The following is a 26,283-nucleotide window of genomic DNA, read 5'->3' on the forward strand; positions in this document are numbered from 1 at the left end:
GATTTTTGTCATTACCATGAAGTTTATATATAGCAGTCTCTGTATATGCATAAATGTGATTTTTACAGTTGCTTATCTTTTAAGTTCAAGTTCATTTTTACAACCCTTCATTTTTTACTTCACTCCCTATGTTTACTAATTTTGACATTGTATTTTACGTCTCATTGTTTCCTATATTTCTTAACTAATTTTAGACATAGATGATTTTAATGCTTCCATCTTATAACCTTATAGTTTTCTAAAGCTAAACCTACTATCTGAATATATAGTTGAGTTACTACCTTTACTGTTTGCCTTTACCAATGAGATGTTATCTTCTTGCACTTTTCATGTTTGTAATTGTGGCCTTTTATTTTCCTCTTAGAGGAGTCCTTTTAATGTTTGTTGTAAATCTGGTTTGTGATGCTGAACTTTTTAAACTTTTGCTTCTCTATAAAAATTTTAGTCTAACCTCAAATTTGAGTGTAATCCTTGTCATATAGTGTATTCTTGGTTGTAGGGTTTTGTTTTTTCAGCCTGTAATGTTTCTCCTTAAAAGTCTCCTGCGAGCCTTATGGGAGTTCCTGTGTACATAGCTTGTTGATTTTCCCATGTTGCTTTTAATTTTCTCTGGCCATCTTTCATTTTTGCTATTTAAATTATAGTGACTCTGTGCTTCCTGGACCTGAATCTGGACCTTCCTGGACCTTTCCTTTCCTAGGTTAGAGAAGTTTTCAGTTATTATGTCTTCAAATATGTTTTCTTTCCCTTATTCTCTCTTCTCTTTCTGGGATCCCTATGAGGTGAATGTAAGTACTTTTGATGTCGTCCTTGAAATAGCTAAAGTGTCCTCATTTCTTTTTATTTTTTTATTCTATTTTATGTTCAGTTTCAGTGATTTCCACTACTCTGTCCTCTGGCTCTCTGATATATTCCTCTGTGTCATTTAATCTACTGTTAATCTACTGATTAACACTCCCTTCTAGTGTTTTTTAAATTTCAGTTATTGTATTCATTAGCTCTAGCTCTTTTTATTCCAACTCTTTTTATTATAAACTTTTTACTTCTCACTCTATCCATCCAATTTTTCTCTTGAGTTCTTCTAACATATTTAAAATTATTACCTTGAACTCTTTATTGAGCAGATTACTTAACTCATTATTTTTTACTGTGGGATTTCATTTTGTTCCTTTATTTTGAACATATTCCTTGTCACCTCATTTGCCCAATATGCTGCTTTTGTTTTTATGTATATGGTATGTTGGTTGCATTTCCTAACCTCGGAGGAGCAGTCTCTTTAGGAGAATTCCTATGCGTCCCAGCAGTGCATTCCCTTCTGGTCACAGGAGCTATGTATTCTAGGGATGCTCTCGGTGTGGGATGTGTAGGTCCTTCTGTTTTGGTTGGTGACTACTATGGGTGATTTTTTAGGCATGCTTGGCCCTTGGTCCTGGGCTTCCCTGGTGGTTCAGAGAGTAAAGAATCCACCTGGAATACATGAAACCTGGGTTCAGTCCGTACATTGGGAAGCTCCCCTGGAGAAGGGAATGGCTACCCCCTCCAGTGTTATTTTCTGGAGAATTCTATGGACAGAGGAGCCTGGTGGACTACAGTGCATGGGGTCACAAAGAGTTGGACATGACTGAGTAACTAGAATACACACACACACACACACACACACACACACACACACACACGCACACCAGTTGGTTGCGAGGTCCTGCTTTGTGCAGAGACTGCTGGTCATTGGTAGGTGAAGCTGTGTCATAAAGCAGCTGTCTTCAGATCTTCAGAAGGTCTCATGTCTAGTGCTGGCCTCTGATGGCTGAGACTGGTTTCTGACTTGGCTAGCTACAAGGTCTAGCGTGACCTAAATCCAGTGTTGGTAGGCTGGTTAGTTGGGCTCTATCCTGAAGTAGCTGACTAAGGGGTCCAAGGTATTTTGGAGCTGATGTTGGCCTACTTGGGGGTGGGGCCAGGCCCACAACCTTGGGGCTGGTGTCTACATGATAATGGATGGGGTGGGTCCTGCCACAACCAGCTGTGGGGCTGTGGTGGCCCGGAGGCTGGTATCTGTCTACTGATGAATGGTGTCGAGTCCCAGGATATACTGGGGCTTGTGACTGCCAACTGGTGCTCAAGGTTGGATCCTGGGTCTAGTGCTGGCCCAAGAGTGGGTATAGCTGTGTCCTGGCATCTCTGGCTACAAGGCCCTGGTTTCCTAGAGCTTGCATTGGTCCATTGGTGGTGAAATAAGAGCCCCAGTGGTCCTGCGGATGGTGCCTCTCCACCAGTCAATGAGGATGGTCCTGGGGCTAATGCTAGTCCACTGATGGATGGAACCCGCTCCCAGGCTTTTGGCTACAGAGTGTCCTAGAGCCAGTGCCTGCTCACTGGTGTTCAAGGCTGAGTCAAGAGCTCCTGACTGTTAAGTCTGTAGCTAAGATGAAACCATACATGTCTGGTGTATATGATATGATGTTTGAAGCAGTTAGCACGAGTAAATCACTTGGTTACTGTCAGGAAAATACCATGGGATCATATAGTTGGATAGATCACACATATCTCTCTATTTGGTATTAATTAGTTTAGCTAGTATTTGTTTTTATACTATGCCTTTCAATTTATGAATGGCTTTAACTTTTTAATAAATTTGAGAACAGTATCCTATGAAGTTGAATATTATTTAGGAGTTTGGAGTACTTTCTGAAATCACTTGTCACATACTTGCTCTATATTAAATTTGAGAAAGTTGAAGCACTTTTATATTATTGCTGTTTGATGTAAGAAATGATGAATAATGGATCAAGGAGACTTTCATAGTCACATTTCTTAGTTATTTTCAGACCAGGGCAGCCATACTTGTATTGTATTCATAATCCCTTTCTTTCTACTTGTTAATAAGAGAATGAATATTGGTGAAAATATGGATATGATTCTGATTATGGAAAAAATTTCTGTATATACCTGCAGTGAACATTTCTAAACAGGTATCAGTGAATGTCAAATGCACTTTTTAAAAAAGAAAAGAATGACAGCATTTTCACCAAGCTGGGTCAGATAAGGTTGAGGCACTTTGGTTTCATTTATTTCATATTTTTTCTTTTATGGAAAATGCAGTTAGATAATAGGTTTATGTACATGCATATGTGTAAATTTTTATAAGTTAAATTTGTATAAGTAACCCAATACAATTTGAAATATGTGATCATTGTTGAATTTTATCACATATGCTTTACCTCCTTATATTCTATCCCTCAGCTGCTTTCACTTCGTTTTCTCTTCCTCTATTTACATGATATTTCTTTATTTATATGATCTACACAATCTCTGTTTCCCTCTCTTATTCTTTTAAATCCCTCCTCCCACTAGAATTTTCAGTTCCCTCTGCCTAAGTGACTAGAAGCAGGAAAAATTAAGGTATCTTCTTTCATGTGATTGGATGCTAGAGACACCAGTTCTTTTTGCTTTTTATTTTACTTCTGTTCTTCTCCATTTGTATCATTTTTTTACATTCATTTCCCCATTGCCTACTGATAACTTTAGTGTGCAAAGGATATTCCTTTTCTAGAATACTGTTTCTTTTTGCTGGTTTGTCTAAAGAAATATATCCATAAGTCACATGATCCATTTGCATTTATTCATTAATATATGTATTTAAATATCATTATGTTAAATATAATTTAATATAGTTAAATGCTGTTTTAACATGTTTATTGATAATTTCAGAAAATATTTTCTGAGCATTTATACATGAGAACTATTGAAACTGTGCTAAATGTGATGGGTAACATGAAGTCAATCAAATCTGTTTTGGTCCCCAAGAGATGACTATTTGATAAAGAAATTAATATAGAGTATTTACCTTGTTTTGTAGATATTATAATTTATAGTGTTTATGATACCATGTAAACATTGGTTGCAACTTCTCACAATAAATGTACAGAATACCAGTGTAGTTCGAGGGAGGGAAGGAATATCATTTTTCCTTTTAATTAACTTAGCGTTACAGAGGAGGTAGTTCAGTTAATGGCATGGCTTTTTTTAACCTTGGTCAAGAATATTTGTACTATCTAGAACTGACTTGCTTCTTGTTTTTTTTTGTTTGTTTGTTTCCATATTATTCAACTGCTTTCTCTTTGTTACTGCTTTCACTAAGTAATTTGGCACACATATAGCTTTATGAGTTTTAAAACAAAGCATCTACATACATTTTTCACTCTTGAATAGTATGTATTTCATTTTTCTTATTCAGAGTTTCAAGTTCATTTGGAGTTGTAATTCTTTAGCAACTTTCAATCCCTTGCCATTGATTATGATCTCCTTAGGTGATACAGTTACTCATACTTGGAAGAAAAAGTTGACAGGAAATGAGAATAAATTAACTTTATGAGACTAAATCAGCAGATGCCAGTATATGTGTGAGCTTTGATATTGAAGGCCAAGACACTGACATACATTTATAGTTATCCTTAATTTTGTTCTGAAATCAAGAGTCAGTGGAGCGTGAGAGTTTAAGTACTCCATTTGTTCTCTGCAAATGTAGGCAATAGGCAATCACACACTTAACACTCGGTAATCACTGTATCTTACTTAGGGAAAAAAAAAACCCAACATATTACCAATGTACTAAGTAGAAGTTAGAGAAAACTGATTATCTGCATTATAGAATTGCTTTGCATTCATTTCATCATTGTAATGATAGAATGGTAACTTTAGAGACAACTGTGTTAATTTACTTAAGCTGCAATAAGCATTAGTACGTAAAATGCTAGATAAACCCTGGGTGTGCTGTGATATAAATGATCTATGCAAGCAACATTTGTCTTCATTAAAAGAAGTGACATATTTGCATATCTTGCTGTGAAAAGATTGCTACATACCACACATCAGACAGAGGAGAGTGGTATAATCAGGTATATTGTTTTTGCAAGGATAGAATAAAATCATATATATATACATGATTTGAGAAGCAGGATTACCTGGGAAGATGTGTATAAATCTACTTGTTTTTCATTTCTTATTTGTTATTCTTGCCCCAATTGCTTTTCCAAAAGACTTAAGTTAGATTATTACCTAAAACATAGACCAAAAGACAGTTAAAGAAGAAAATAATGAGAAAAATGAGAAAAGAAGTATTCAGAAACATAGACCAATAATGGCTGTGATTTAGCAAGAAATTTAGTGTTGAATTCTTTGCTGCCAAGGCTAACAAGGAACTTTGACAAATGAAATTATTCTTTCTATGACTATAATTTTTTAAAAAATGCATATATAATTAACATATCAGTTTTTAACAGAACAAACTTTATTTTAAGATAAGTTCTTTTGTGGTTCCTGATTCTATAAATTCTAAATATTGCCTCACCATTTTAAATCATTTTCCTTTTAGATTTCTCCGTGTTTCAAATGTGCATATATCCCTATATGAGTTTGTATTCATAGTTTCTTTTTTTTTTTCTGACTTTCCCTAGCAAAGTTTCTTTGGATGAAATCTTGAGTTTGACTCTCTTGACCATAAGTATCTTCCTGAATTTTCATTATGAGGACGGAAAGAGGGTAGAAGGGCAACAAACATGGTATTTGTGTTTGTTTTGTCACACACCACTCTCCCATACCACATTTTACTTGAGAGAGCAAAATTGAGGAAATAATCAGTCATATAAAATTTGATGTTCTTTTCACAGCAGCTTATTTCTGCTGCAGTAAAATGAAATTGACTTTCAGGAGAATGTGCACGAGGTCACCCGATATCTGCTCCACATTATCTTCAGACCTTCCTTAGCACATTTCATTGTAGGCCATTGTACACCACACAAGTTACCACACCTTGAATAATACAGCAGTCTCACCAGCTTACAAAGTGTTGTGTGTGTGTCCATGTGCATGCATGTATGGGCCTATGTGTGTATATACGTGTGTGTAGTTTCCCATGATTGACATTTAATGGTTTCTATAAAATGCCAATAATGAATAGATTAATAAATTGGAAGCATCATTTAAGCCAGAACTACACATGGATGCATTTTGGTGCAAAGTAATGCTTGTTGTAGTTTTCTGTTCACTTGCTGAGTCGTATATGACTTTTGCAACCCCATAGACTGTAGCACATCAGGTTCCTCTGTCCATAGGACTGTAATGCTAAGGAGACCTCTTTCCCCAGTCCTCTTACAGCTTCTTTTTCTTGTCCCATGAATAAAACCAACCTAGATTTAAGAACTCATTTATTTCCTGTGTGGAGATGCCTCCCAAATTACTAAAATGTATTCCCAGATATCTAACTCTGGTTTAATTTAAAAGTTCTAGGCATCTCAAATGCAGTTTCTTCCAGGAGTAGTTCCATTTTCATTGGTCCCTATCAATCACATCCTCATTTTCCTGGTCACCCTGATAGGAAAATTCTCATGCATCTTTTCTTCTTCATTCTATGCGTGTGTATACAATTTGTCACTAAGTCTGGACACTTGTAATTTCAGGACACCTGTCATGTTATCATTGCCACCATGCTCAGCTGGGCTAATATTACCTTGTGCCAACACAGTGACTGTAGCTTCCGAACTGACCTCTTCTCTTCCTGTGTTTCTGCTTTCATATATTCTGTTGTTTATTTTATTATTGTTTTAATTATTTTTGTTGTTTTATTTTAATAATAAAATATAAATAAAATATTTTTATTTTGTTATTCTGTTTATTTATTATTGTTTTGTTTTATTTTATTTTATCTGACAGCAGATTATGCTTGGACACTTAAGTTGTCTTTGACAATAGTTTACTTAATACAAATTCAGTGTGAGAATTTCACAAGCCAATAACACATAGAGTAGTATCTCTTTGTTGTTCATTAACTAAGTCATGTTCAACTCTTTTTTTATTTCTTTAATAAGTCAGTAAAGAAATAACATACTCCAAAAAATGATAGATTAATCGCACTGTTGTTCCAGGCAAGGGAATATGACAGAAAAAGGTCCAAATTCCATTGAAGTGTACTTTTTTATAAGGTTGCTTCTCCAGAGAGATAGCTTTGCCAACCAAGAGCTGATGTCCAGCTGCCAGCACCAAAATGAAAGTTCCTTGCTGCTAGAGCATGTTACTAGGGAACACAGTGTCGTGTTGACCAGCAAGATGATCTCATTTGCGGCTGATGCACTGTTTGTGACCTCACTGCAGAGAGAGGAGCCCCTTTACTAGGGAAAAAGCTTATGTCCCAAGATCCTCTGAGAGCTAGATCAGCAAAGGGTAGCTTTTTCCCAAACCCAACTCTCAGATATTCCTCACAGATCTTCAGCATTTATAGTCAAAATGTCCTCAGGACATATTTGCTTCTTCGCCTGTTCTTTTCCATAAGCCCCCAGTGAGGCCTCTCAGCTGCTGAGTTTATCAGTGACAGGATTTGAGATAATGGCATCCATATTCTACTTCACTCATATCAAAACAACTTTAAAAACACCTTTTTTGGTCTTTGCCATAAGTGTGGATTAAAACAACTTCACTTAACTTATACATACATCAGTTGATTTGAAATGTCAGACTGACACACAAACACCTCTATACTTTTTCCAGAGTGATCTTATTAAAATCTGTTCTTATTATCTCACACCAACATTCAGGTCTGTATTTTCTCCCCATTGCTACCAGGCCATTCATGATAACAGCATTTTTTAAAAATTTTTTTTTATTTTTTATTTTTTGATTAACAGGATTTTTTTTTTAATTTTAAAATCTTTAATTCTTACATGCGTTCCCAAACATGAACCCCCCTCCCATCTCCCTCCCCATAACATCTCTGTGGGTCATCCCCATGCACCAGCCCCAAGTATGCTGCACCCTGCGTCAGACATAGACTGGCGATTCAATTCTTACATGATAGTATACATGTTAGAATGCCATTCTCCCAAATCATTCCACCCTCTCCCTCTCCCTCTGAGTCCAAAAGTCCGTTATACACAGCTGTGTCTTTTTTCCTGTCTTGCATACAGGGTCGTCATTGCCATCTTCCTAAATTCCATATATATGTGTTAGTATACTGTATTGGTGTTTTTCTTTCTGGCTTACTTCACTCTGTATGATCGGCTCCAGTTTCATCCATCTCATCAGAACTTATTCAAATGAATTCTTTTTAACGGCTGAGTAATACTCCATTGTGTATATGTACCACAGCTTTCTTATCCATTCATCTGCTGATGGACATCTAGGTTGTTTCCATGTCCTGGCTATTATAAACAGTGCTGCAGTGAACATTGGGGTACACGTGTCTCTTTCAATTCTGGTTTCCTCGGTGTGTATGCCCAGAAGTGGGATTGCTGGGTCATAAGGTAGTTCTATTTGCAATTTTTTAAGGAATCTCCACACTGTTCTCCATAGTGGCTGTACTAGTTTGCATTCCCACCAACAGTAACTAACCTCAAAAATATACAAGCAACTCCTGCAGCTCAATTCCAGAAAAATAAACGACCCAATCAAAAAATGGGCCAAAGAACTAAATAGACGTTTCTGCAAAGAAGACATACGGATGGCTAACAAACACATGAAAAGATGCTCAACATCACTCATTATTAGAGAAATGCAAATCAAAACCACAATGAGGTACCACTTCACACCAGTCAGAATGGCTGCGATCCAAAAATCTGCAAGCAATAAATGCTGGAGAGGGTGTGGAGAAAAGGGAACCCTCCTACACTGATAACAGCATTTTATCCAGACTTACCTTACCTTCCTCTGTTGCTCACTAGCATCTTGCTGCTCTTTAGATGTTTCCTTCTGCCTGTGTGCATGCATGCTCAGTCGTGTCTGACTGTAACCCCCTGGACTGTAGCCCACCAGCACCTCTGTCCATGGGATTGCTCAGGCAGAAATACTGGAGTGGGTTGCCATTTCTTACTCCAGGGGATCTTCCCCTCCAGGAATCAAACCTACATGATGTTTCCTTACCCTCCTCTGGGGAAAAGAAGACTTTTCTAGTCTCTTCTCCTTTCTACTCTACCCTACTTTCTACTATCTAAATAGCTTTGTCTACTCACCCATATATCTTTATAGATCTGGTTACCATTATCCAGAGATAACAGAAACTCAAGAGCTCCATTAGGACTAGAAATTCCACCAGGAGCGGAAGTCATGAAAAAAGATGTCTGCTGATTACAGTCGTTACTCATCAAACTTTTTAGCCTGTTCTCATTCTGTGTCTTCACTCAGAAGATTTGCTTCAGATGAGTATTGCTCAGGCATGTATTAGTTACCAATGGCTGGATAAGGTAAAAATAAACAAACAAAATGTCAGTTTTTGTACTGATTAGGCCCACAGAACTGGCATGAAGCCGAAAATCAAAGAATTTTTATTTTAGAGAATGTCTTATATTGTTTTATCTTTCATGTATATCTTGTTTCCCAGTGGGAATCTAATTTATACCTCTTTTGCATCCTTCACATTTATAATGCTCACCTTTTAGTGGAATAAAATTAATAGACTCACCACAATAGAAGTTACAGGATTTCATTGTCAATGATTTTCTAAATTCTCAGCTAAATACCCTATTATGTTGGTTACTTTTTGTGGATTGTACTGATTAAAGCCTCTTTCTGCATTTGCCAATGTTTGACCATGTAGAACCCAGCAAACATTTGTTGCAAACTTAGTTTGTGCCTAAGCCTGTTTCACTTAATAATCTTCACCAGTGTAACTAGTTCTGAGAAGAGTTGGGAAGTAAGAATTCCTGCTATATTTACATTAACAAAAGTTTTCAGCGATGAAACTTAAAAGTCAAAATGTGCATATTTGGGGGTTTGATAGTGTTTCAGGAAGTCAAAAAATAAAGGTAAATATTTGGAAAAATCAACCCTTTGCCTATAAATGTTGTCCATATCAAGCTTAGCCTTTCTTGACGTATAAATAAAAAAGAGGATTCTGTTAGTTATGATTTAGTCAATACTCATATTTTGAACCAGTATCTAGAGAAAGCCTGGCTGAAGGTTAGCCTCAATCTTAACCATGAACCTCTACCATGGGAACATAGTACAGTGATATTTTATGGGTTTCCTCATTCCTGAACATTAACATGAACTGTCACATTGAAAATCTGAGTGTCAGTGAATTAGTCAGTGTAACACCTTGTACTCTTCTTCATTGTATTGACTTTCCCATGTGCTTGTACACGTTGTCTGTCTTATCTGGAAACCACATTTTGTCTGAATTATTTTAGATGATAACTGCTACAGAAAGTTTTACAGGCCATCCTTTTCATACATAGTGATTTTACCTATTGTTTCATCAATCAAGTTTAATGAGTTATTTAAAAATTATTCAAAGCAATTTCTCAATCATTTCAAGATAACTCTGTTCCCATGAAAGGTAATTTAAACAGTGATACAACTTTAGGCCCATGCAAAAATACAAAAATACATGCATTAGAAACATAGATTTCAAATATAGATTTTTAGAGGTCTTTTTTTTACCCTCCCACCTATGGAAACTTTTCCTTTACTATTACTGACATTCACTTTTTTCTCTTCCAAATGTTTCTAATGTTGAGGACCTAATTTCTTGGAAAGATAGTACTTTCTAACATTGGATTTAATTATTAGAAAATTTTATTTTTTAGTGAAACAAAATCCAATTCCTAAAAAATTCCCTCATTTATGGGAACAGCAACTATAGATAAAGATAGATAGACAGATAGATAGATAGATAGATGATAGAGGTGAGAGTCATAGGAGAAAGTATAGAAGAATGCTTGCATGGAAAATAGTTATGAAAATAGCAGTTTGAGTGTTCATTATTTTCTGACATTATTCTGAGAACTTTATACGTAATATCTAAATTAATCCTCATAAACCCTGTAGTGAGAGAGAATTATTATTCCTATTTTACAGGAAAAGAAGTAAGGTATAGAAGGTTATTATACCCAGTAGAAAGTGCTAGGGCTTCCCTGGTGGCTCAGAGGTAAAGAACCCACCTGCCAATGCAGGAGACACGAGTTCAAGCCCTGGGTTGGGAAAATCCCCTGGAGAAAGAGATGTCAACCCACTCCAGTATTCTTGCCTGGGAAATCCCATGGACAGAGGAGCTTGGCAGGGTACAGTCCATGGGGTTCACAAGAGTCAGGCATGACTTAGCAACTAAACATCAGCAGCAGAAAGTGCTAAAGCCAAAATTCAAAGCCATGTAGCCTGGGTCCAGAACATTCACTCTTATCCAGCTCTTTACAGGTAGGAAAATACAGTATTTTCTGTTATTTCCTGTAGTTGTTTCACATCTCTGACTATGTCTAAGTTCAAGAGCTTGCCATGGCCATCGTGGGGTGGTTTTGTTTTAGGGAACAGGGCATGCCACATCTTGAGAAGGGTCCTGAAACCTTCACGATCACTGGTCCATCCCGACCCTGCCCCATTTAAGCATTGCCTTGGTGTGTCTCTCCTCTCTGGAACTTCATGTAGCAGCCTGACACACTGGGGCCAACTTGCCTTTACTCTATTTTCTGTGCTGAACACTTGTGCAGAAACTGTGACAAATCCATTGATCCTAATATTGTCAAGTCTTTGTGGGAAAAAAAAAAAAAAAAAAAAAACAGTTAAAAAAAAAATACAGCTGAGTAGGTAGAGGGTGAGCCCTGAGAATTAGAAAGGAACTTTTCATCTAGAAATGAGGCATATCATTTCCACCCAACCTTCAATGGGCAAAATGATGTGGTCCCAGCAAAGAGACTCGAAAGTTTAGATTTCTTTGTGACTTGGAATGAAAAATATCAAAAACAAAATATGGTGTATGCCACGCATTGTCTCTGTCATAGTCTTTGTGGAACATTCCTCCAGTACCCAAAACTACCTTTACATTTGCTCTCTCCAATCCCCTTTAGCTTCTGTGTTCTAATGTAGATTCTGGCCAGTTATTAATGGATATGAGTTTCACTGCATATTGTGTAAGTATGCTTGAAGCTTTAGTACTGGTTAGACTTCCCTGGTGGCTCAGACGGTAAAGTGTCTGTCTACAATGCGGGAGACTTGGATTTGATTGCTGGGTCGGGAAGATCCTCTGGAGAAGGAAATGGCACCCCACTCCAGTACTCTTGCCTGGAAAATCCCATGGATGGAGGAGCATGGTAGGCTACAGTCTATGGGGTCGCGAAGAGTCAGACACAACTGAGCGAGTTCACTTTAGTACTAGTTATAGACCAAACTGTATATTAATGTGTTAAATCTTTGAGACAAAAAGATGAAACACCCTTTTCTCCCTATGTCTTCCCCTTGCCCATGGAAACATTTTATTTTGGGACCTTGTCACCACCCACTAATACCTTCAAAAATTAATTGGATTGTAAGCTGCTAATGAATTCAAAAGCCTTGTCAGGGACATTTACATGAGTGATTTGAAATTTTCAGGCACTTCTTATTTATAAAGCCATCTTTGCTTTCTGAAATCCTTTTATATTCTGTTTTAAGTAAGTCACAGAAAAGAGAAGATTCATTTTTGTGGATTTAATAATATGCACTTATATTTTTAAAGAGTTATGAGATAGGGAAAAGTAATGGTTCTGCCTAAATCCCTAAATTATTTTATATAATTATCATATTAATAATATATGGATATTATCTTAAATATGAGTAAATTAAGCCTCAGAAAAGTTTAGCTGGGATTCAGAGCTAAGTCTTTCTGATTACCACACCTGTATATTTTTTACTAAACCACATGACTTTTTAGTTAAAGTTTCTATAGTTCACTTTTTGCCTCATTCTTATTTTTTTATGACACTTGAGTACAGAGACTTAAATTTTCACTAGTACACAGAAGTAACAATACAGGTTTATAAATAACTTGTTATATGGTTATATCTTGCTCATATTCTAGCTGACATCTCATGCATAAATAGTCACATCTGTCTTGGCTCTGAAATAATGATACATATGATAAAATTCACAATAGCTCTTGGAAAATGTTATCATTTAATACAGTAACAGCAAAACATGAGCTCAAATGAAGTCATACGTAATACAAGGCTACCAATTTCCAAGTAGTTCAACTTTAATTTCATCTCTGGAACTGAATGTAAGAAAAAAAACTATAAATTATACTGATTTGATAAGCAGCTAGCATGAATATCAAGAGTGACATGAAATGCTTGCTTCCTTTGACTTTCAGATGATACTCTTCTGCATGTCCTCTTCCTCTCCCCCTTGCCACTTCGGTTCCCTAAATGTTGGTGCCTGTTAATATTCATTCCTGGACTGTCTTCTTTTTTCTCTCCTGAACACTTAATGTCATAGATTACTAAGCATTTCATTAATACTTTAGGATGATAATGTCCAAATCTTTATCTCTAGTTTAGATCTTTCCTAAAATGGGTATAAGTATACTTGAGTAACTCGTATTTAAATGTTGATGGCCAGCAGTCATCTCAAATCCTTCATGCCAACAACTGAAGTCAATATTTTTATTCTTAAAAGTGTTCGATATTCTTTGTCTCAGATGTAAGTAGTATCAAAATTCACCCCATTATAAAGTAAGAGATCTGATGTCACCTTTGGCTCGCCTCCTGTCACATCCAAATAAAGCTCATATTTTGTCAGCTCTGACTACCTTATAATGTCTATCAAATTTCCACCTCTCTTTCAGACCGTTTTGAACTAATCAGGATTTTTCTCAAATTACTACAATTGCCTCCTTACTGATATTTGTCCTATCAAACTAAATAATTGTATATAATTATGAGAGGGAAAGACTGGCCAAGACACAGCAATATCAAAGTAGATGAATTCAGCAAAATAGAAGATCAAGGAAGAGATTCATATATATAAACACACATACCTATTAAAATTAATTATAAGCTGTGCTGTCACATCAATAAGTAAATTATGTACTTCTAAATAAAATGCTATAAAAGGCTGACATGGCTAGCTGTTGGTTGCACCCCCCATCCCCCCAAAAAATACTTCTCACTATAAAAAGTTACTTTAAATTATCTAAATGTGAAAAATAACAGAAGAAAGTACAGCAGTCTATTTTGATAGTAGGGTGAGAAAGTTCCTACTAAGCAAAGAAATGAAATTCAAATTCATAAAAAAGCACTGATTGATTGATAGATTTAATTATATAAACATTTTAAATGTCTATAGTGAAAGGTACCACAAATAGAGATAAATTTAAGCATAAAACTGGAAGCAAATATTTGTAACATGTGATAGATTGTTATTAACCATGATAAAGATATAAATAGCTCATGAAAATCAACATAAGAGCAACCAAATAGAATAATAGCAAAATTGTCAGAAAGTATGAATAGCTTATTTATAGAGAAAACACACATAACTAAAGGAAATATGAAATATGCTTCTTTGGTGGCCCGGATAGTAAAGAATCTGTGTGCAATGTGGGAGGTATGGGTTCTATCCCTGGGTGGGAAAGACCCCCTGGAGAGGAGAATGGCAACCCACTCAAGTATTCTTGCCTGGAGAATCCCCTGGACAGAGAAGTCTGGTGGGCTACAGTCTATGGGGTCACAAAGAGTCGGACATGACTGAGTGACTAACACTTTCACTATAGCTTTCATTTAGTCTAAATTCCCATTCTAGAATATATTGCTCTCTGCTTAAGAAATATTTATATCTCTTTTGTTTTTTGATCATTTTCCTCATTAAGCGCATGACTATTCCCTAGATAATTTCTTTCACTATTGATAAGTAGCAGAAAGTTTAATTGTCAAAGAACTGTAATAATGTCAATGAATGATTTTTTTTATACGACATACATGGAGTGTGCATAATTTTTCATTATCTTAAATAACTTTTCAAGTAATTGGGAAACAATTTTATTCAGGAAGAAAAACCATATTCAGCCCAAAGGTACAAGAGTTCATTGTGATAATAATGGTATTAGTAGAGTTTTATGAGTATAATGAGTCAGGTGTTAATTTGACTGATACTCTGAGATTTTTATTCTCTATCAATTCCTTTCTAGCTTCAAGATTTTCATATTACTGTCTATGTCAATAGCAGAACTGTAGAATCCAATATGTTCTCCCTTCTGCTTCTTACCTTCAATGATGATAATGATAATAAGAATGAAAAACACACTATTACATAGGTAATATTAGTATCTCCATCTGAGATGAATAAATTGAGGCTCAGAGATATTAAATATCATTCCCACACAGACATGTAGAACATGATGGTTCAAGGACTCAGATACAGGTCTCTAACTGTAGACCACTAAACCCTTACATAGTAAGACATACTGGTACTCTACTACTGTGACATTCCCTTCTATATGTTGACTGATGCTATTTACCCCTGTTTCATGGGATGAAATTAAACAGGGGTTTAATCATCACAATTTTGCTCCTTGTTCATTTCTGCATATTTGAATCTGTGATGTACATTTGGCACAATGAACCTGTACATTGTCATTAATTAAAGCTTTAATGCAAACATTATAAAAGAAGGAATAATTCCATATTTGTTTGGTGACCTAATCTAAAACTTTGAAACAATTCAATAAATGTTCTCTGACTTTAATGATTTATTGTTTGTTTAAAATAAAAATGTCATATAATATCAACATTGCAGTTGACTTTGTTAGCTGCTGAAGAGTTTGCGGGTGTGAAAACTAAAAGAAAACATGAGATGGTGCCTTTGCCTAGTAGATGCCTATTCCTTAGATAAAGAAAATAATCTACCCTTATTTGCATCAGCCATTTCAAATATTCTTGAATTTTAATTTGGAATTTTAATTGGAGCCTTTAATTAAACCTCCCCATAAAGCATTTAACAGACTGGCTTTCTAAAGACATACAGATAGCAAAATAAAGAAAATCTGTTTACTGTGCTGTACCCAGCTTGAGTTTTCACCAGCAATGCACTTCTAGTTTGAAGGATCATTGGAGACTCTATGTGTGTGTGTGTGTGTGTGTGTGTGTATGTGTGTGTTTGTGCATGTGTTTTTGGGCATATTTGCATATATATTTGCTCTTTTATAGGGAGAAGGGTACTAGAATATTTATTTATCCATTTCAAATCAACCAGCAAGGGCTAAATTTTCTTCAGCTTAAAGTTCAGAAAAACTCCAAAGATTAAAATCTGATTTTGAGCAAATATTAACCTGGGTAATTTGCTTCATTTTTTTGGTCAAGAACTGAGCCTGTCTTGTAAGATTTGAGCTGTATCTAAGATCCTGTGGGAAAATTAAACCCCACGGAAAAAAGTTTCAATGTTAGAAGCCAGTGAAAAAACAAATTAGTAATTTATTTCCATATGAGAAAAATAATTTCTATGTTCAGTTCAGTCACTCAGACGTGTCTGACTCTTTGTGACCTGATGAACCGCAGCATGCCAGGCCTCCCTGTCTATCACCAATTCCCGGAGTCCACCCAAACCCATGTCCATTGAGTTGGTGATGCCATCCAACCATCTCTTCCTCTGCCGTCCCCTTCTCCTCCTGCTGTCAATCTTTCCCAGCATCAGAGTCTTTTCCAATGAGCATAGCTCTTCCCATCAGGTGACCAAAGTATTGGAGTTTCATCTTCAACATCAGTCCTTCCAATGAACACCCAGGACTGATCTTCTTTATAATGGACTGGTTGGATCTCCTTGCAGTCCAAAGGACTCTCAAGAGTTTTCTCCAATACCACAGTTCAAAAGCATCAATTCTTTAGCACTCAGCTTTCTTTACAGTCCAACTCTCATATCCATACATAACCACTGGAAAAACCAATAGCCTTGACCAGCTGGACCTTTGTTGACAAAGTAATGTCTCTGCTTTTGAATATGCTATCTAGGTTGGTCATAACTTTCCTTCCAAGGAGTAAGTGACTTTTAATTTCATGGCTGCAATCACCATCTGCAGTGATGTTAGCTGGTGGAAAAAGATACCAATAATCAATTATATATTTGAACTTTACAGTGATTGCTGAACCCATTTTTTTTCTCTTTCCTGGAAAAACATAACTTCAATAACATTGCGTTTTATATATAAATACTCTTATTCTGTTTCTAGTTACCTTATAATTAGACATTTACATTTAGATTGGAAGTAAAAGTGAAATAGTCCAAATAATCATTTGATAAGTAAGAAAACTGAAGTCAAAAAGGGTTGTGTTTTGATCATGGAAGTTGTTAGGTTGAAATGGCAACTCACTCCAGTGTTCTTGCCTGGAGAATCCCAGGAACAGGGGAGCCTGTTGGGCTGCCGTCTATAGGATCGCACAGAGTCAGACAACAACTGAAGCAACTTAGCAGTAGCAACAGCAAACTAGCATTTAGATCTCTTAGTCTCCATTTATAGCTTCTTCCCATTGTACCATGAGCTCTAAATTCAACAGTTATGACAAAGGAAATTTTGAATGCCACCGTTTGCCATTTGGCATTGGAGACCAAATCTTGAGTCAGACAGATTGAAAATGAACTAGACTGTGTTCAAAAGAATTTCCATAATAGCAAAAAAAAAATTCACTACTATGTGCCTGGAGACTAGAGCAGTGCTTAGCATACTGCCGCTGCTACTGCTAAGTTGCGTCAGTCGTTTCCGACTCTGTGCGACCCCATAGACAGCAGCCCACCAGGCTCCTCTGTCTCTGGGATTCTCCAGGCAAGAACACTGGAGTGGGTTGCCATTTCCTTCTCCAATGGATGAAAGTGAAAAGTGAAAGTGAAGTTGCTCAGTCGTGTCCGACTCTTCAGCAACCCCATGGACTGCAGCCCACCAGGCTTCTCCATCCATGGGATTCTCCAGGCAAGAGCACTGGAGGGGGATGCCATCGCCTTCTCCGTGCTTAGCATAGGAGATGCTCGATTAATATTTGTTGAATAGTTGAATAAAAGTGACCAGTGGACCATGATGCCCACCACACTGCTTGGACGATATCCCAAGCTGTTGAGGACACTCCAGTGGGGAAAGATACTGTATTCACTTGATGTGGAGGAAGTATCAGCATCTGCCTATCTGCCAAGGGTACCTGCTTACTAAGTTTGTGTGCATTTGCAGGAACTTGTGAGTCTCCTATTGAACATGAACAGGAGGCTGATGAGTTCCCGGGAACACCCACAAATCTTCCTACTCATTCCTCCTGCTTTGCCATGGACAGTTTGCTCTGACTGGCACTTCCTGCTCTCCTCAGCACCTGCGCAGGTTGAGTGCAAATTTAAGTTCTACACAGAAAAATTTAATCTTGGAAATGTTGAAGTAGTTCACGGAGGCAAGTATTGTTTCATCAGCTCATCATGGGCACAGGTAGGTTTCCTTGATCAGCCCCTCAGGTGAGGGGTCTGGTGGAAGGAAGGTCTCTTCTAGAGTAAGTCTTGATAATATCTGTGTAAATTGAGCAGATGATTTGTAAGAGTCATTTTAAATGATGTCCTTCTGGTTTTACAAGTCTTCAGGTATTCAGTGAAACAAGTAACAGTACTTATATGAGTGAGAATTTACGGACCTTGTTACATGCTTACGTATTACACTAGTATTTCCCTAAACTCTTTTCTGGGTTGTATTTGATTGGACTTTTTAAAATCTATAAATGTTTGCAGTTTTCACTTGTTTTTTTTTTTCTGAGAAAGTATTTCTTCTGTTTGTATTCATTTGTAGTATCAAATTATATAATTGCTTACTTATATTTTCACTATTGTTTAGTGGGCTGTGTTTGGCATTAATATTTACAGCATGAATCTGTTTTTAAACTTGAAGCAGACTTTCATGAAACTACACAGAGGTGATCCTTTTTTTATAGTTTGAGTGCGTGTATTGCTTTGTGATCCTATGGAGTATAACCCGCCAGGTTTCTCTGTCCGTGGGATTCTCCAGGTAAAAATACTGAAGTGGGTTACATTCCATTCTCCATGAGTATACATAGTTTTATTTATGGTATATTTTAAAAAAGGGTGACAGACTTAAATGTTTTGAAAGGCAGTTAAACAAATAAAATTGACCATATGTATACAACATTAAGGAGCAGTAGAGACTGTAACTAATATGGGTATGTCTAAAGACTTTCAAATTCAGTTGTGAAAAATAGATACCTAAGGTTGTATTTCAGTTAATAATTAGTAAAGTTTATCCCAGTGACTTTTTTATTCCTCAAAATTTTATTTTCTAAAGATTCAACTAAATTCCTTACATCAAAGCCCACATTATTTTTTGGTTCCTGTTTTCTTTCTAAAACAGCATGTGGCTTTTATTTATTTTTCCAGTTAAAAAGTTCAGCTATGGAGCTTCTTTCAGTAGGATTTCTTCAGTTGATTTTAATTATTCTGGCATAAATGTGGACAAATATTTAATCTTTTGAAAGGACATTTTTCAGACAAAAGTACTGTCAATCACTGGGCAGTAGGTTTCCTTTTTACACCATCATGATTGGGCATTACAGTTCTCAGCTTTTCCCCCCATATGTTTTCTTAAAACTAATTGACCCTGTGAGACAATACTGCTGACTGTGACTTTGATAAAATAATTTGTGGGCCATGTTCTTGTGGTTGTAAGTTGGCTGTACCATGCACTCTGAAAAGCTTATTATATTAAAAAGTAGCAAGGTAACAGAAATATCATCTTGAACATTCATGTTTTAAATACTTTTTGTTTTATATTGAAGTATAGCTGATTAATAATGTTGTGATGATTTCCAGTGAATAGCACAGGTACTCAACCATACGGATATGTGTGTCCAATTTTCTCCAAACTCCCCTCCCATCCAGGCTGCCACATAACATTGAGCAGAGTTCCATGTACTATACAGTAGGTCCTTGTTGGTTATCCATTTTAAATATACTAGTGTGTACATGTCAGTCTCAAACTCTTTAACCATCCCTTTTCCCCAAACTTCCTTCCTGGTAACCAGATGGACCTAGATACTGTCATACTGAGTGATGGAAGTCAGAGGGAAATATCATATGATATTGCTTATATGCAGATTCTAAAAAGAAATGATACAAGTAAATTTATTCACAAAACAGAAACAGACTCACAGACTTGGAACATGCACTTAAAATAAACAAGTCATCCACTAACACTACTCTTTAATATTAGTAATGAATTACTGGTCACTCTAGTGTAATATCAGATACAGCCAGGACATAGTAGTTGAGAACCACTTTTCTGGACATAGAGTTTGTCCTAATGCCAACAGTTTTCTTAGGCCAGTGACAAGTTATGACAGATGATTGCCTTCGTCCAGGGAGGACATCTGACCCTTGCCCCTAATAACTAGAGATAACAAATTTTTGCTGTCTTTTTCCAGACAGAGATCAATACCATGAAACTTGTATATCATTTAACTTCAAGTCAACAGACATCAATTGAGCATCTATTTTTAGCTGTTCCGCCCAATTTGGGGATAAAAATTGACAAGGAGAGTGTCTCTAAAACAGTGTGCACTGTTATTGTAATACTATATGGTATGTGGATCTCACTTACAGTAGATCATACAGAGGCTTTCCTCTTGTCCTTACCCTGCCCTCCATTACCTTAAGGCAATGGGACTAACACATTGGTAAACAAATCTTAAATGTCTGAAATACTAGAGATCCTCTTCGTTTTAAAAGTCTGCATATCCTCTCATCTCCATCCTTAATATGAAGGAGCTCTGACTTCTATTTCTATTTTTCTCCTCCTTTTTTTCTCTTTTAATATTCCATTTAAAATATTATGTTGAGTTTATTTCACTTTATCCAAGTAGTAACTCCTAATGTAGCTTACATGTTACTTGATAAGAAACAAAGCAAGTTGTTCTTTTATCTTTTTTTTTTCATGATACTATTTAAATGTGTGCTCTTTGCCTGTCCTTCACCTCCACGCCAGAACCTCTACCCTGCCTCCCACCCCCAGAAGCTTCAGGAAAGTTCTTCTTAACTCTGATATTGTTTTTATTGACTGTACCATTTAATTATGGGCTTCCCAGGTGGCAGTAATGATAAAAGAACCCACCTGCCAATGCAGGACACATCAGAGACATGAGTTCTAGCCCTGGGTCAAGAAGATCCCTTGGAGAAGGGCAAGGCAACACACTCCAGTATTCTTGTCTGGGAAATCCCATAGTCCTTGGGGTTGCCGAGAGTCAGTTAAGCAACTTAGCATGCAAAGAATCAGTGAAGCAACATAGCATGTTCACACACACTAAGTAAGACTTTTAAAATAGTCAATTTTGAAAGCCCCAGTGGTTACAGGCATTCTGGTACCACAGCAAGTAGGTCACAACGTGCTACTGATATGAGATGCTGTGATTCTTCATTACTTTTCCATTCAGACCTACTTCACTTTACCTGGTGCTTCTAAGACGCTTCAGTCGTGTCGGACTCTGTGCGATCCCATAGACGGCAGCCCACCAGGCTCCCCCATCCCTGGGATTCTCTAGGCAAGAACACTGGAGTGGGTTGCCATTTCCTTCTCCAATGCATGAAAGTGAAAAGTGAAAGTGAAGTCGCTCAGTTGTGTCAGACTCTTAGCGACCCCATGGACTGCAGCCTACCAGGCTCCTCCATCTATGGGATTTTCCAGGCAAGAGTACTGGAGTGGAGTGCCATTGCCTTCTCCAAAGCAAAAATTTCAAAGATATTTCTAATAATGAAATGCTTTGGAAGGGCAATAATAATAATGAAAATAATTTTCATTTAAGTAAGAAAATTATCTGATGTAAGGATATTGGAAACAGCAGAGGGGATTTTGTTCCTGTAAGATTTCAGTTGCCAAAGCAGATATTAGCACTGAAAGAAGAAATCTCTTCCTGGAAATACAAACTATTTGTGAAAACTTTCAGCATGACCAAGCATAGCTGAGAAAGTCAAAGCATTTAAATTAAAAAGAGAGGCCACAGTAAAACTTTAGGAACCCAAATCTTCTCAAATGACCACTTCTGAACTTTAAAGGTGAGCTTATATATAAGATAGATAAACAAGTTCCTAATGTATTAACATAGGGAACTATATTCAAAGTCTTGTAATAAACCATAATGGAAAATAATACCAAAAAGGATATATACAAATATATTTCAGTTATATGTGTGTGTGCTCAGTTGCTCACTTGTGTCCAACTGTTTGTGGCCCCATGGACTTCTCAGTCCGTGGAATTTTCCAGGTAGCCCTTCCCTATTCCAGAGAATGTTCCTCACCCAGGGATCAAACCTGCATCTCTTGCGTGTCCTGCATTGGCAGGTGGATTGTTTACCAACTACACTACCTGGGAAGCCCTTCAGTTATCTATCTGTGTGTGTACACACACACACACACAAATATATATTGCTGAATCATTTTTTTATGCAGCAGAAATTAATATAACATTATAAATCAACTGTACTTCAATAAAGTAAAAACAAAATAATAAATGTGATTTTAGCCTCAGAGTAAATTTGAGATATTATATATAGAGAAAATCAAAGACCTTCTCCTGTACGACTAGTCAAAACCAAAATCAAGCAGTATATATTTTCCTTAAATTTGGTTTAAAAAAGGAAATAGCCAATACAAGGAACTGTGTGACTAAATATGATATATTTTGTGCAAAAACCCCGTGGCACATACTTGTTCTTGGAAGCTTAGAATCTAATTAAGGTTTCATTTGTCATTGTCTTCAAATCTGAAGAAGTCCTGTCTTTTTAATTAAACTCCATTAACTCAGGCACTCCTGCCTACTATGAATTAATTGTCTCTTCCAATTGTTCTTTCTAGGAGGACTGCACTGTTTTAAAACTCCCACAAAAACTTACGTTTTTCTCATAGTGTAATTTTAACTTGAATTCACTTCTTTCAGTCTCCAAATTTCATCCTAATCATAAATATTAACCAATCAACTCTTTCAAAGATTCTAGAAATGCCATTGTTTATATTAGTACTTGTTATTCTCTGTAATTGGTTCTCTTTTCCCACTGTATGTTTTACTTCTGAGTTTGGCTAAGGGCTATGTTAGTAAATTGAAAGCATGTTACTCTAGCAGAATAATCCAGTTTCAGGTTTATTTGCAATTGAAACATAGCTCATTGATTTGGTAAATCTATGAAAAATTTAGCAAATTTAAAGGAATTCTGTGTGTGCGTGTTAGTCACTCAGTTGTGTCCACCTCTCAGTGACCCCACAGACTGTATAGCCCTCAAGGTTCCTCTGTCCATGGAACTATCTAGGTAAGAATACTGGGGTGGGTAGCCATTTGCTTCTCAAGGAGATCTTCCCAACCCAAAAACTGAACCCAGGTCTCCTGCTTTGCAGGCAGATTCCTTACCAGCTGAGCCACCAGGAAGCCCTAAAGGAACTCTAGGATATTCTTTTAATTTGAATAAATATAAAAAATAAACTTTTAGCTTTCTATTTTTACCAACCATAAATCAAAAAGAGAAAAAAAAGAAGAGTCCAAATCTAGTCACTGTATAGGTCACTCTTACTTGTTGCTCCAACATGAATTACCAACCTGCTAATAAGCAGGTTGAATGGTGCTTCCAGGAATCTCAGTGAAATAAGATCTAGTGTATGCAGAATTGGGAATTCTTTGGGGAATTCAGTTGTCTGTACTGGTCAAAAATAGTGATTCGAGAGCTCTCATTGCACCCCAGTTACCTAACCTGAATGCATCCCATTTAGAAGCTCCACTTGATAGGTAGTTAGAGTTCTCCTCTACTCCTTAGAAGGAACATGACCTTATACAACCAGAAAGGCCTATTTAAATATGTATTGTAATCAGCTTCAAACACTGCAGGTCTTATAACGGTCTCTCCTAATGCAGTTGCAACTTAAAATATATTTTCTCATAGATGGATTTTTATTTGTGATTGATAACAATAAAATTCAGCTATATAATTAAATAGTGCCATGTGGGCCTAAATGGTAACATGTGTGTTGCTTTATACATTTTCCCTAGGAAAACATATTCTGAGTTCTGAACCACTGACTTACATAACTCTGAACTTCTAAACTCACTTGACTTATAATTCAAGAATTACCCACAGAGAGAGAAATGCAGATAATTGAGCATCTATTTCGTTCCTTTGAAGTACACTAACTATTTACTCTATTTGGATAACTATTTTTAAAATTTCAAAAATCCTAAGAGAAATTATATAATAAAGCTCTATGTATTAACAAAACCCAAAATTATATCCATTTACTCTGATACTGATTTTTTATGCTTATCAGAAAGACAGTTTGCCTCTTAAACTGTAGGAATAGCTGTGATATTCACACATAACTGTGATATTCACACAGTTATTAAGGATCCACAATATGTGGGCCCAGTGCTTGAATTATAGATAGAGAACACAATCCATCTTTGGAAGAAAAATAAAGCATGTTGAGAGTTTGTAGGAATTAAAAAAAAATTCATTCAAAACAAAAGCCATAGGCAAAAATAATGATAACAGAATAATCCTTGATTCCTTTTTGTATTTGTTCAACTAATTTTTATTGTGTCAGCCTTAGGTAGGTAGTGACTGTGATATTCACTAAGAATATACAGTTGAGGAAAATCAGCATTATGTTTGTCTTCATGGAATTTACATTTTAAAAGTAATAACTTTTAAATTTATTAATGCAGTTAATGCACACTGAAACATATATGAATTACCTGGACATATTACCACAATTTATGCTGGAGGTAAAAAAGGAAGTGCCATGAGAGCTCAGAAGAGGAAGGCCTACGCTGTACTGAGTTGAGAGGGGTCATAAGGGCTTCCTTTAGAAGCATATATTTTATCTGGATCTGATAGGCAAGTAAAGATTAACAAAGGAAAGTTAGAAGAAGAATGTTCTAGACAGAAGGAATGGTATATGAAAATGCCCTGAGAGTAAAAACAATAAGGACAGGTAACAGCAATTAAAGAATAATATGAATTAAGCTTCCCAGGTGGCACAGTGATAAAGAATCTGCCTGCCAGTTTAGGAGATACAGGAGATTAGGGTTTGATCCCGGGTAGAGAAGATCCTCTGGAGTAGGAAATGGCAACCCACTCCAGTATTCTTGCCTGGGAAATTCCATGGACAGAGGAGCCTGGTGGGCTTCAGTTCATGGAGTTGTAAAAGAGTTGGATGTGACTGAGAATGACCAATATGTATTAAAGCATGGAAAGTAAAGGATAACATAAGTTAGGCTGAATTTAACAGGTAGATAATTGTTCTGGATGATGTAGCGTCTTGTGGGCTATGTTATTATTCTAACAGTCAGAATGCTTTTGATATATTTAAATATAAGGGGAAGATGTTGAACATATTTTTGTTTTATTAATAAAAAAAGATTACTGTTGTATATGTAACAAATCAGTAGGAGCTGTGTGTGGTCACAGGGGATCAGTTTTAAGGACTATGGTAAGTGTTTAAAAGAGGGACATGGCCGCAGAGATATCAAAAAAAATGGAATCATTAGAGAGATATTTTGCAAATAAAAATGAATTTACTTCCTGGTGATGAATATCAGAGGTAAAGGACAGAGAGGATGGGATGTCAATGAAACAACTAGCTTTCTGGCATGAGCTACTGAATATGTCTTGGGCGTGTTTCATGAGATGAAGGAAAATGAAAGAAGATGGAAAGGTTGAAAACTGATTGATTAGAGGAGCAGAAATATTTTCTGAAAGCTCTCTAGAGTATTGGTATTGAAATCTGCTAACCTGGTTCTATAGAAGGTTTATTACCCTCTAAGCTGATAGAATTTTAATGTTAAAATATTACTGGGGTTTAAAATTAAAATTTACTCAATGCCTATAGTGTTCTCACTGTTTTAACCAGATACTTCACATTATTACTTTCAAACTTGTCCTAAACCCCAACTGAGCAACTGAACTGAACTGAACTGAACTGTCCTAAACCTGATATGTCTTTTATCCCTGCTTTGCAGATAAGCAAATGGTAGAGTTGGGTCCAAGCCCAGGACTGTGTGACCCCAGTTGTATATACTAGGGCATGTTACTCCATATCTCTTCATTCACTGTGAATATGCTGATAGACAAATACACCTATTTTAGTAGCTAAATTAATTTAAGTTTCTTTCTTCCCTCAGGCAACTTTTATCAAGAATATAAAAAAATTAATTTCATCTGTGAGGGAGGAAAATTAGAAGCAACAGGCAGTTTGGGGAATTGAATGTATGGTGTGTAAAGTGATTGCAGTCTTTTAATATTGCTATTATCATGATCATTCATGTGAAAGTTAATATAGTGTTATACTTCTTCAGATGTTAAGTGCTATACAGATAAATTAACCCAAAGTACAATTGGTAATATTAGTCTCAAAATCCACTGAAAATGAAAAGATGATAGTTAATGTGAAAAAAAAAAGGTTTTCAGTACTTTTAGCATTTTATACTTAAAATCCTGTCCAGTTAGTAAATTAAAAAAAAAAATCTCATTAAAATGACTGTTAAATATG

At 36.3% G+C, this 26,283-nt stretch overlaps 1 non-coding gene across 1 annotated transcript; it reads left to right on the forward strand.

Annotated features, from left to right (window-relative positions):
- Positions 17,921–18,019, forward strand: MIR873 (microRNA 873). Its single transcript, NR_129795.1, has one exon. It is a non-coding gene; the product is annotated as a microRNA 873 (primary transcript).

This window comes from Capra hircus, chromosome 8 (genome assembly GCF_001704415.2).
Source record: "Capra hircus breed San Clemente chromosome 8, ASM170441v1, whole genome shotgun sequence".
Classification (NCBI taxonomy): domain Eukaryota; kingdom Metazoa; phylum Chordata; class Mammalia; order Artiodactyla; family Bovidae; genus Capra; species Capra hircus.